Raw genomic sequence first — 12,192 nt, forward strand, 5'->3', positions numbered from 1 at the left:
AGTCGACTTTCCAGCCTTCCTCTGCAGAAACACCCCCTGACCCCTCCTAGGCACTGCCTCCCACCTCCAAGTCCACGCTCCTCGCTATCTGAGACACCTTTCCTTCCTCCTCTGCCAGCACTTTTCTACCCTCTCCTCAAAACCTAGTTCCACTGTTACTTTTTCTGAAAAGAGGGCTCCCCCACCTCCCTCTTCCAGGACTCCACACATGCAGTTTCACCTCCTCTGCATCAAGGACCTAGTCTCGCTGGTGCTGTAGCTTTTCTCACAGGAGAAGACAGTGTGTGGCTGAGGCCTCTGTTCCCACCACCAGCCTGTCCTTCCCCGGTCCCTGCCACCCAGCTCGAGGCTGCCTCGTGCCATGCTGGCGTGTGGCGACTCGGACTGGGGCACCAACTGCCGCTCCCATCTGGCTGGGAGGTGATGCACCGTGGCGGCGGAGAGCAGGCAGGGCAGGGCCCTCTGGCCCCGCTGCGTCCTGACCCCCACCCCCACCCAGCTCCCCAGAAGCTCCGTCTGCTACACCCTCGCCAAGTCTGCCCTACCTGCCCAGCCTCCCTCAGGGAATTCAGTTCGAAGACGCCTTTCACTTACCAGGGAATCCCTGGCCGGCTCTTGGTCCCAGAACTGCAGGCCCTGAGGCGGGAACCCCACTTCCGGTGAGGCCTGGGGTTGCCCAGCGGGCCCGCTCCTGTCTCAGGAGGGGACTGGCTGCCCAGTCGGTCCAGCGGGCACCCTGGCTCCCGCAGCCCCATGAAGGGTGGGAGCCACAACCCGAGCAGTCACCGCCCACAGCGTCTTCTCAGGGAAAGCGAAGGGGCGTGGGCCACCACGTTGCGTACGTGCGTGCGTGTGCGTGCGTGTGTCGTGCGTCGGGAGGCTGGGAGACCCCTGCATACTGGGCTTTGGCCAGAGCTCCCTCCCGCCCCAAGGTGTTCCTATGCCCTGAAACGGATCCATTCTTTCACTCATTCGCTCATTCATTCTCGGGTTCACTCATTCACTTGAGCGTTCCCTCAGTGAATACTTACTGAGTGCCACGAGCTGCTGGGGGCTACTGCAGTGAGCAAGACTGACACAGCCCTTGTTCGCAGACGCTTTCATTCAAGACAGAGAAGAAGAAGAAAATAGAGGATTTCAGATGTTTGCTTAGGGTTCTGAAACAGGCAAAAGAGGTGCCGTTTCAGAAAGGGGGCGAGTTTGAGGGCTGTAGAGGAGCAGAGGGCTTGAGGCAGGTTCCTCCGTGGAGGTGATGTCTGAGTGGAGCCCTGAGTGCCAAGGCCAGGAGGCAGAGTGTTTTAGACAGCAGGGGACAGCACAAGCTGTCAGGCGGGGAGCAGCTGGGCTTGTGTGAGGACAGCGAGGAGGCACTGTGGCCAGAGAGGAGGAAGTGTGGAGGGAGACCAGGAGGAGGTGAGTCAGAGAGCAGGCAGGGGCCTGACCTTGAGGTTTTATGGGGAGAGCAGTGGGAAGCCTCTGGGGGAACGCTGAGAGCTCCGTGTGTGAGGAATGAAGGGAGGGAGGCAGGAGTGGCAGGATGGGAGACTCGGATAGGGAGGCATCCAGTGGAGTGGACCATGGTGGCCCCGCCTCACAAGATCCATCTGGGAACTCCCACCCAGACTTTAAGTCTCAGCCAACATGCCACCCCCCTTTGGGAGGCCTTCCTGGATCCATGCTCTGTCACTCTGTCCACATACCCACCCTGTCCCCAGCGCTTCCCTCCAGGGTACATGCCACATTTAGAACTGGGCTGGGTTTATTTGCATGCTGCCTCCCACACTAGACCATGAACTTGCTCAGGATAGGAACCCAGGTTTGGCCTGGATACTAATGGAGGGTTTGTTGAGTGACTGAATGACCACCCCTTTTCCCTTGAACTTCCAATGATTTACCTAAGGATTGCTCCCTTTACCCTTCCACCCAGAGACATGGAGAGAGCTCAGTGCAGCCCAGAGGAGGCAGAGTTGTGGGCAGGGAGAGGGCTCTGTGCTCCAGGCTGCCTCACCCCCCCCTACACCCCAACATGCTGCTGCTCTGAGGTTGAGCAGCCCCCCATGCCTTTTCTCACCTGCAGTCTGGGTTGATAAGACCTGCTCCTGTAACTCTGAGGCCCAGGGTGGGTGTGAAAGTGCTTTCAAATGTTTTATTTTTAAAAGCACCACAGAAATGTGAGGTGTGATTAATCAAGCTATTAATGAACTCGTATTTACTGAGTGAGGATCAGTCCCTGGGAGCAGGGTAGGAGGGCTGGGGGCAGGGTGTCATTTGGCCTCACTCAGCCGGGAGATGTGATCACTGCCTCCCAAGAGCAGCCCTTCTCAGCCTGTGTCCAGGCTTGCTCTTTTCACCCTCCCAACAGCCCTGATGTCGGGGACGTGGTAAGGCAGTGGCAAGCCCCTGCTTTTGCTCCTGCCCTGAGAAATGGTCTGGATTTGAAGTGGGGAGCAGGTGGAAGCGGAGGCTGGGGACCTGGCAGTTTCCATCTTTCTATTCCTGGCTGCCTGCCCTGCATCGTACCTCCTCACCCCTGGCCACCTATGCTCCTTGTCTGTGCAGCCTGGAGATGTGCCTTTGGTAGGTCCACTTGGGGCCTGGTGTCCAGACAGCCCTGGAAGGGGAGAGGAGCGGCCACAGGATGGTGCATCACGCCCTTCACCTGGCATTGGAGGCTCTGCTGGCCCAGGGCCTGAGCTGCTACCTGGCCTCGCCTCTAGGGCTTCCCTTTATTCGTACGCTATAGGCTGGCATCTTGACTATGTGCAGTTCTGCAAAGGCTTGTGCACATTCTGTTCCAGGCCCTCCTCCTTGCCTTGTTAGGCTAACAGCACCTGGTTTTCTACAGAGAATGCCTCAGCCAATTCAGTCCACATGGTCTTTCGGTCCAGGTGGAACTGACCCCATCTCTGGTCCCAGAGGTGGTTCCCAGACAGGTGGGTCACCCCATCTCAACAGATGTGACTTCGGGATTTGCGCTGGGATGCTGGGAAGAGAGAACCTCTCTTTCTCTCTCTCTCTCTTTTTTTTTTTTTTTTTTTTTTGGTCTTTTTAGGGCCGCACATGTGGCATAGGGAAGTTCTCAGGCTAGGGATCAAATCAGAGCCACAGCTGCTGGCCTACACCACAGCCACAGTAACTCAGGATCCATGCCACATCTGCAACCTACACCACAGCTCATGGCAACACCATATCCTTAACCCACTGAGCAAGGCCAGGGATTGAACCCACATCCTCATGGATACTAGTTGGGTGCACAACCCATTGAGCCACAATGGGAACTCTGAGAGCCTCTCTTTCTGCTGGACCAGTCCTGCAGGCCTTGCAGGCCACAGGGAGGCCATGTGAAAGGGGGGGCCATCGGAGGGCCTGAAGCAGGGGCTTGGGGAAAGATGACAACCAGGGGAGAAAGGGTTGTTAACTCCTGGCAGTGTTTGAAGCCTGGGATCTCCGGAAGCTTCTTCTTTCCCTTCCTGGCCTTGTGGTCCAAACCTCCCATCACCTGTCTCCCTTGCTGTTGCCCCAAATGGCACAGGACTTCCCAGAGAGCAGGGACCAGTCTGGGTCCAGCACAAGGTCAGCAAATGAGGGAAGGAACATCTGCAGTACCTCCCGTTGGGGAGCACGTAGGAGGTGGAAGTGGCTGATGGGGTGACAGCTCCTCACATCGTCCCTCAGAAGGGAGGGAGGGCTGTGCCCTGGCCCCTGCTCACATACATACACACATGTATGCGGCACTCTGGTTTCCATGGTAATGCATGTGTGAAAGTGTCACAGAGGCAGCAGCCACCTCCCCAAGATCGGAGGAAAGTCACCCTCTTCTTTTCCTGAGGGGTTCCAGAGGCCTGGTCACAAGGACAGATACAGGCGCCAAGAGAAGGACATGCAGACAGGCTGAACTGCAAAGAACAAAATAGTGGGGGCTGGGGACGGTGCCGCCTCATGGCTCAGCATCACATGGTGTGGGGTGAATGGCTGGCTCACCCTACCCACCAGCTGCCACAGACCAGGCTTGTCCTCTGGCAGCTGCACTCTGGTGCCTTCTGCCCGCCCCTCATTTCACAGACAAGGAACATGAAGCCCAGGACTTGCCTAGGGTCACAGAGCCACAGAGGGCAGGGAGGCTCTCATACCTCCTGATCCAGGCCAGCCCCAGGCCAGGGCTTCTGGATGGCTCCTGAACCAGAGTCTGCCCCCACCCACCACACTACGTTCTGCTCACTCCACTTACATGCTGACCCTTCTCTGCTTCTCAGACAACCCCCCCCCAGTTCATTCTGCCCCAGGGCCTTTGCACTTGCTCTTTCCTCTGTCTGCCACACGCTGCCCCCTGCTCTTCCACAGCTGGCTCCCTCTAATCCCTCAGGTCTCAGCTCCAACTTTTCCTCCTCCAAGAGGCCCTCCCTAACTGCTGGGTCTAAGGTAGCCCTTCCTAACCACTGTCCTCTTCCCAGTCTATTTTCTTTCCTCTCTCTCCCTCTCTCTTTTTTTTTTTTTTTTTTTTTTTGCTGTGCCCGAGGCATGCAGGAGGTCCCAGGCCAGGGACTGAACCCGAGCCACAGCAGTGACAATGCTGAATCCTTAACTGCTAGGCCACCAGGGAACTGCCCAGTCTACTTTCTACATTCACCATCACCTGAAGTTATCTCATTTGTGTACTTGTTTGCTGGCTATTGTTTATGTCTAGGTAGGATGATAGCCCCTTCCCTCAAAATGTGTCATGACAGTGGGGACCACACTTGTCTGATCCACAGCTATAGTCCCAGGCCTGGCACACAGTAGGTGTTTGATAAACAAGTACTGAATGCAAGAATGAATACACTCAGGTCTTCCAATTCGGCACTTGGAGCCCACACTGGGCACAACACTCCTGCCATTGCTAAGAGCCCCCAAACCCACCAGTGAAGGGGACTTAGAAACCACCAGTATGCCCAGGGACAGAGTACTTGATGGGGGAAGAGGCCTCCAGGGAACCCCTCCTGGGGTCCCTTGCTACTGCTGGGCCTTGCCTGGGGCCAGAGAAATAGTTAATAAAGCTGAGGCCTAAATAAGCATTTGATTAACAAACGATAAAATAGCTATTGTGTCCCCGAATTAAGCTGTAATTGTGGCTGATAATTGGCTGGTTAGAATTTAATAAGCTGCAATTAAATAGAATGGAATCCAGGGTAATTATGTGGTCGCGCAGCCCAGAGAGAACCAGGGAAGGAAGGCTTTCTCCTACTTTGGAATCTTCTGCTGGTGCCGTGCGTGCTGCTGTGGGCGTGTTTCTGGTGGTGGTGGTGGTGGTGGTGGTGGTGGTGCTGTGTGTGTGTGTGTGTGTGTGTGTACGCGCACGCATGGCAGGCCTCCTCCACCTTTCACCTGGCAGAGGCGGGCAGGTGGGCACTGGCCCAGCCCCCCCTCACCATCGCTCGGCGGGAGATCATCACGCAGGCTCTGAGCCCTGCCAGGGCCTGTGGCAACTCCAGCTGAAAGAGACATAAAAGGATCCCTGGCACAGTTCCCTGCAGAGTGGGAGGCCGTGGGAGGGTGGCCAGAAGGGCACTGGGAACGCAGGGAGACAGGCAGGCAGGGAGGGGGTCTGCCCGTCTTTCTAAGGAGAAAACTGGGGCTCAGAGAGGGGAAAAACTTGCTCAAGGTCACTTAGCAATCAACGGCCAAACTGGGCCGGATTCTCAGGTTGCCTATGGATCCAGGGTAATTCCAACTGGCCAGGAGGCTGGGCCCCACTCCCCTCTGCCCACTGCCCCTGTCGGCTCCCCAGGCACCCTGCCCCATTCCATCTGTGTCAATCACCAGGTAAACACACAGGCTAAGGAAGAAGGGTCCAACTGTTCCCCGTGTGCGCCCTCGAGACAAGCTGCTCTCCGTGCTGCCATTTCTCTCTCCCATGGCCCACCGGCCCGCCAGAGGCATCGGTGGCTGCAGGGCTCCCTGGTGCCTCAGCCTGACATGCCCACCCTGCCCCCAGCCCAGGTGTGGCCCCCACAAGTCCAAAGGGATGATGAACGGCATTGCTGAGGCGCCATTTATGACCCCATCAGCATTTTTACAATGTTGCCGGCAATTAATTTAATTAAAGACCCTGTCCTGGATATGGTGGCATTTCATATCTCACTGGTTTAATGCGATCCTTGCCCGAGCAGGGGCCAGGGGTAGTCCAGGAGCAGCCGCTCTGCTCCCCAGCCAGGCTCGGCTCAGCCCACACTGGTCATGGCCCCCAGATGGAGCCCAGAAATGAGAGGGATGCCACCCAGTGATCTGCCCTTTTCCAGTGGGAGACACTGCCCACACCCACAGCCAGGATGAGCACAGACACACAGGCTCACGCACACACGCACACCTGCACACATGTGCACAGTCATACAGTTATACCATGACTAACCCTCATGGCAAAATTTAAGTGGATTTTCTTATTTAACCCTCATGACACCTCTAGGAGCCAAAAAACCTATTTTATATCTTCAACTTCCACGCAGGCTGGCTACTCTTTTTTTTTTCCTGCATTTTAGAGCCACACCTGAGGCATATGGACGTTTCCAGGCCAAGGGTCGAATTAGAGCCATAGCAGCTGGCCTAGCAACATGGGATCTGAGCTGCATCTGAGACCTACGCCACAGCTCATGGCAATGCAGGATCCTTAACCCACTGAGCAAAGCCAGGGATCAAACCTGTCCTCATGGATACTAGTCAGGTTAGTTACCCCTAAGCCATATTAGGAACTTCCTACTCCCTTTTTAAAAAATTTTTTATGGGAAAGAAATCTTACCCTGTAGAGGAAAGCATTCTTTAAAAAACTTTTTTATTTATTTTTGTCTTTTTGGTTTTTTTGTCTTTTTGGGGCCTCACTCATGGCATGTGGAGGTTCCCAGGCCAGGGGTCCAATCGGAGCTGTTGCTGCCGGCCTACGCCAGAGCCATAGCAACGCCAGATCCGAGCCACGTCTGTGACCTACACCACAGCTCACGGCAACGCTGATTCCCCAACCCACTGAGCAAAACCAGGGATTGAACCTGCAACCTCATGGTTCCTAGTCGGATTCGTTTCTGCTGTGCCACAATGGGAACTCCCTAATTATTTATTTAATTGAAGTTTAGTTAATTGACAACATTGTGTTAATTTCTGTTGTATAGAAAAGTGACTCAGTCATACGTACATATATTACTGTACATAATTACATATATTATGCATTTATGTGTATGTATATATATATATATATACACACACATTTATATATACATGTATATATATATTTTGGCCATACCTGCAGCATACAGAAGTTCTGGGGCCAAGGATCTCATGCCACAGCAGTAACCAGACCCACAGCAGTAACTGGATCTTAACCCACTGAACCACTGGGGAACTCCTATATGCTTTTTTTCATTTTCTCCCATTGTGGTATTACAGGATATTGAATACAGTTCCTGGTGCTATACAGTAGGCCCTGTCGTTTATCCATGCCGTATATAATAGTTTGCATCTGTTAATCCTAAGCTTCCAGTCCGAACCCTCCCGGACCCCCCACCCCCGACCCCTTGCCGTGCCCCATACTCTTAACCAGGTCCCACTGGTTCAGCAAATGTGCTAGACACAATGTGCTGGGATGGTGCTGTGCTTGGCATGAGCCACAGAGCAGTGCCCAAATTGGACTTGAGTCCCTTCCCTATGGAGCGTCCATGGCCACAGCCCCCCAGGGAAGTCGGGGGCACAGAGCGTCCCAGAATCACGCTCACCCCGCTGGTGCTCTGGCCTGCGTGGGCACACACACCAAGCCCCCTGGGCACACACATGTGCACACCAGCACTGCTCACTGTCCTCTGGGCTAAATCTGGCCAGGGCGGCTGATGCCCCCACTAGGATGGCGACCCTGCAGACACAGGTCACCAGCCATCCTGTGACCCCATTTCAACAGCTGAGTCCACCTGGACCCTGCCTCATACAGGGATCTACACGAAAATGCAGTCACAGATCCAGCTTCCACCAGCAGTGGCGGTGGCTGGGTGCATCCCCCAGCTCCTCCTCTGCCCCTCGTCCATGCGGTGGCCTGGTTGTGCTCTGTCCTCTCCTGGGGCCCCTGTTTCCCGAGCTCCCCACCCCCATAGCCCCCTGCCCGTGGCTCTTCAACTGACAGGAGCCCCCAGTCCCCCTCACCGATGGGCTGCCTTCTGACACTTTCCCTGCCTCTGGATGGCCACCAGGACCTCACTCTGGTGCATCCCAAGAGATTTGGGCTGGGTGGCTCCCCCAAACCTCCTGCTCCCACAGTTTGCTCTTTATCAGCAGGGCCACGCCCCCAGGAACCTCAGCGGAGTCTCAGCTGCCAGGCCTTCTTGCTCCCTCACAGTCCACGATTCCAGCCCCTCCAGTCCCTCTCCCACCCACCCCCTTCTCCCTTGCTTCGCCGAGAGCCAACTCTCTTTGCGGGCTGCCCCTGCCCAAGCCTCCAAAACCGATCTTCCCAGCTTTGGTACCAATGCCACCAATGCCACCACTATTTTTAGAAAGAAAACCCAATCCCACCCTTCAAACCCCTGCAAGGGTTCTCACTGACTACAGGGTAAAGGTTCCCATAGACACCCACATCCCCCTTGGCACCAACCCATGCCCTGCAGTCAGCTTAGCTCACCCACTACTCCCCTCTCCTGGCACGCCCAGACCCTGCCCCTCACCCCAACTCTTCCCTGTACCTGCAGAGCCCCCACCACCCACTCCCAATGCCTCCCAGCCCTGTTAATTCATAATTCAAGGTGTCATCTCCTCTGGAAGCCCTCCAAGCTCCTCTCTGCAAGGGGGGTACACAGCCCCCTCCTCCACCTCCCCGGCTAAGAGCATCACCCGCTGACATAGGCCATGTGTGGTGGCCGCCTCCTCCATCAGACTGCAACCTCAAGTGTGTGCAGCAGGCCGGGCCATTTCTCAGCAGTGTCCAGCTCAGGGACTGGCAAGTGGGGTGGGGGGATCAATGACTGGTCGAATTGAAGCCTCTCCCCTCACTTGCAAGATCTGGGGCTGGACCCACAGGGCACGGACTTGCTGAGGGCAGGAATGGAGCCCTCAGTTGGGCATCCAAAGACTGGGTCCCCAGTCCCTACTCTGCCTCTCCTGGCTATGTGGCCTTGGGCAATTCATTGCTCTCTCTGGGCTCCAGAGGGGTGGGACTGGGTCAGGGATAGCAAACGCAGGTGCCTTCAGGGGCTGGGGTCGGGAGGCCAGGAAACATGAGAGTGAAGATGCCCGTCCAAGGTGCCAGCTCAGCCCAGCTGACCGCTGCCACGTGGCAGGCCGGCCAGGAGATGCTGGAGTTTTTTCTTTCAAGAGAAGCTAGAAATCATTTTTATGTGAAATTCCCTGTTTTAAAATGTTGACAACTAATTTAAACATCTAAACATCATGTGGGCCAAACAAGCTGGTGGGCCAAAGCCAGACTGGACAACATCCAAGGTCTCCTCTGACTGTACAGATGTAAGAATTGGGGTCACAGCACGGTGAGGGAAAGCCCCCTGATCATTGCTCTGCTCTCTTAATTTCCATCTCTCCCTGACCCTTCCCAGCAGCCCCACCACCCTGTCTTCTCCTTGGGACCCCTCTTCATCACGGCTTCCTGAAGGAGGTCCCCTTGGGCCTGGTAGAGGCTGGAGGGGTCATCTGTCCATCCCTGGAGTGGCTGGGAATAACTGTGAGCAACAGCATCCGCCCTCCGCTGAGGCCTAAGGGCACCGGCCCCCTTCCTAGAAGCTGAGGATCGAGAACTGGCAGTGAGCACTCCCTGCTGGAGAAGATGCTGGGGGGCCGACAGGGTCTGGGGGCTGCCTGCCTTGGCTGCCTTTGCCGGAGCCAGGAAAAGGCTGCTGGCGACAGGAACACAGGCAGGTTGGGGGTGGGCACTCCACAGGGGAGACCTTCTGCCACGATCCCCCCCAAATCTGGGCAGGCTGGAGCTCAGGCCTGGCTGGAACCTTACAGCTGGAAGAGGGTGTCTGACTGCACCCATCATACCCCGACAAGACAGTAATGAGCCCTCACCCCATTTTAATTACCTGCTGTCCAAATAATTACCGGCTTGTTTATTTCACTTAATGGCAGCCGTACTTTTTTCTCCTGATATTGATTTCATGTTTTCCTGGTTTGTTCATTATCTTTCCTGCCCCTTTAATGGGCTTGGAGGTCCTGCGGGTGGAGGAGAGGGGGCTGGAGGAAGCAGGGGTGTGAGGGAATACGAAGGAAGGAGAGGTGGCCTGGGCCTTGCTGTGCAGCCTGAGGTGAGCCACTGCCCTCTCTGGGCCTTGAGTCCCAGAATCCCAGACCCCTGCACACCCTCTCATCCTTGATGAAAGAAAGGAGGGAGAGAGCAGCAGGGGAGAGAGAAGCTGGTGCGCTCCTTCCCAAGGGCCCCTAATGGGATGGGCAGAACGTAGGAGGGATACAGAAAAGGGGAGGGGTGGGGTGGAGTGATGCTAATGCCAGAATGAGGTGGGAGGGGGTGCTCCTGGAGACCAGCCTGGAAGAGGCAGCAGTGCAGAGGCCACTGGCCAGTGGGGATGTGGAGAGGCCAGGGGGTGCCCTCCTTATCCCTGGGTCCCTGAGGTCTGTTGGCGGAAGGCACAGGAGACTCCAGCCTCAAGAAACCGAGCTTTCCCTGGGCCTGACCTCTGTCCTTGGCCTCTGCCTCACCTGCTTGCCGTCACCATGGAAACGTGGATGATGCTGTGACGTCATCTGGGCTGTGAAAGAGCAGCTCATTACTCTGATGGGGGGTGCGGTAAGGAGAGATAGGGGTGAAGGGGGAGGTGAGGGCCAGGGCTTCTTTGGGTGAAGATTTAGAGACTCTTGAAGGGGTCATTAGCTCTTAATAAATCACTAATAATTGCATGAATATTTAAATCTTAAAAAAAAAATACAGTAGGCCCAGTGAGTTTGCCTGTGTGGGTATTTATTGCTATCAGCCTGGAATATATAAAAGTTGGTATTGGTCTGATTGAACTGCTGTTATCACCACAGCTAAATGGGTAATTGGGAGTGAGAGACGCTATCAGTGGATATAAATTACATACAGTAAACCGAGGGCATTAACTGAGAGTTTATTATCAATTATCCCTGCGCTTGTTCCCCTTATAACGAACTTTAAGTATATTAATGAGAAAATTTACAGGTCTTAATGAATTGAGGGGAGCGAGAGGCTGCCGAGGGAACCCCCTACTTCGGCCCCACACGGTGCTCTCTCTGGGACCCTCAGTGGTTTGTTCCTGGCCAGGAGGGGGCGCTCATGGGTTGGCATGCCAGGCCACAGACATGTGCTTTCCTGCTGGGACCTTCAGGGATAGCTGATCGGTCCCCAAGGCCGGCCCTGCCTCTCCTCAAACCCCCATTCCAGAGAGGGGCGCTGGGTGGGAACAGGGTGGTTTCATCCAGGCAGAGACCCCGCCAGAGCCTGGTCCTGGCTGTTGGGTGCAGAGAATGACTTCAGCTGGGGCCTGACTTCAGAGGATGCCAAAGAGGCAGATCGTTGCCTGCGCCCAGACCAGAATGTGCGCGCTGCCATTAGAGCGCCACAAATGGGAGTGTGATGGGGTGGGAGGCCGAGGGGATGCGAGTCTGCGCGGGGCTGGGGGTGCCCCTGTGGCAGCTCCACGGGCAGAGCATTTGCGTAGCATCTGTGTCCACCCTGCTGCGGGGCACGGCCGCCCTGTGCACTCCAGCCACTTGCTCGGAGCAGACAGCCCAAAGGTCTGCTAACTTCAAGGTCAGCACGACCTCCTTCTGGGCCAATTCACCACCCAGCAGCCTCGGCTCCCTCTGGGCCTCCCTGCCACGACTTGGCCTGCTCTCCCTGGTGTCCTCAGCCTCTCCCACCAGGTCCTGGGTAACGACCTGGATTTTCCACAAGGCACAAAACGAAGGCTCCTCTCTCAGGAGCTTATTCACTCCTGAGAAGATAGAAAATGGCTAGATATCAGGGCACTAAGTCTAAGGCTACAACTGTAGTCAGAGCTCCATCGGAAAAGCACTGGTGGCACAAGAGCACATAACTAGGGATGTCTGATCTGAGGCGTCCAAGAGGGCTTCCCAGAGGTGGTGTCACCAAGCTGTATAAAATGCCTTGATGACCCAAGGATGCTCTGCTCTTCTCCACCAAGGACAAGAATTTGATTTGGTGAACTCTTTCCCTCCTTTCCAGCCTCGGCCCCTTCTCTC

General features: G+C 55.6%; 1 protein-coding gene across 4 annotated transcripts in view; it reads right to left on the reverse strand.

The window, feature by feature from the left end:
* The window catches only part of UNC5A (unc-5 netrin receptor A), a 65,339-nt gene that overhangs the window by 19,761 nt on the left and 33,386 nt on the right, over positions 1–12,192 (reverse strand). For 2 of the 4 annotated variants that reach the window (XM_085013756.1, XM_085013755.1), the window contains exon 1: positions 595–813. The exons of the other annotated variants lie outside the window; for them this stretch is intronic. The gene's annotated coding sequence lies outside the window, so the exon portion shown is untranslated. Of the gene's footprint in view, positions 1–594; positions 814–12,192 lie in introns of those variants that run through there. 4 annotated transcript variants of the gene reach the window in all.

Source organism: Sus scrofa, chromosome 2 (assembly GCF_054392235.1).
Source record: "Sus scrofa isolate SSC_HxYL_T2T_F1_AM1 chromosome 2, Sscrofa_HxYL_maternal_Yorkshire_Landrace_v2.0, whole genome shotgun sequence".
NCBI lineage: Eukaryota > Metazoa > Chordata > Mammalia > Artiodactyla > Suidae > Sus > Sus scrofa.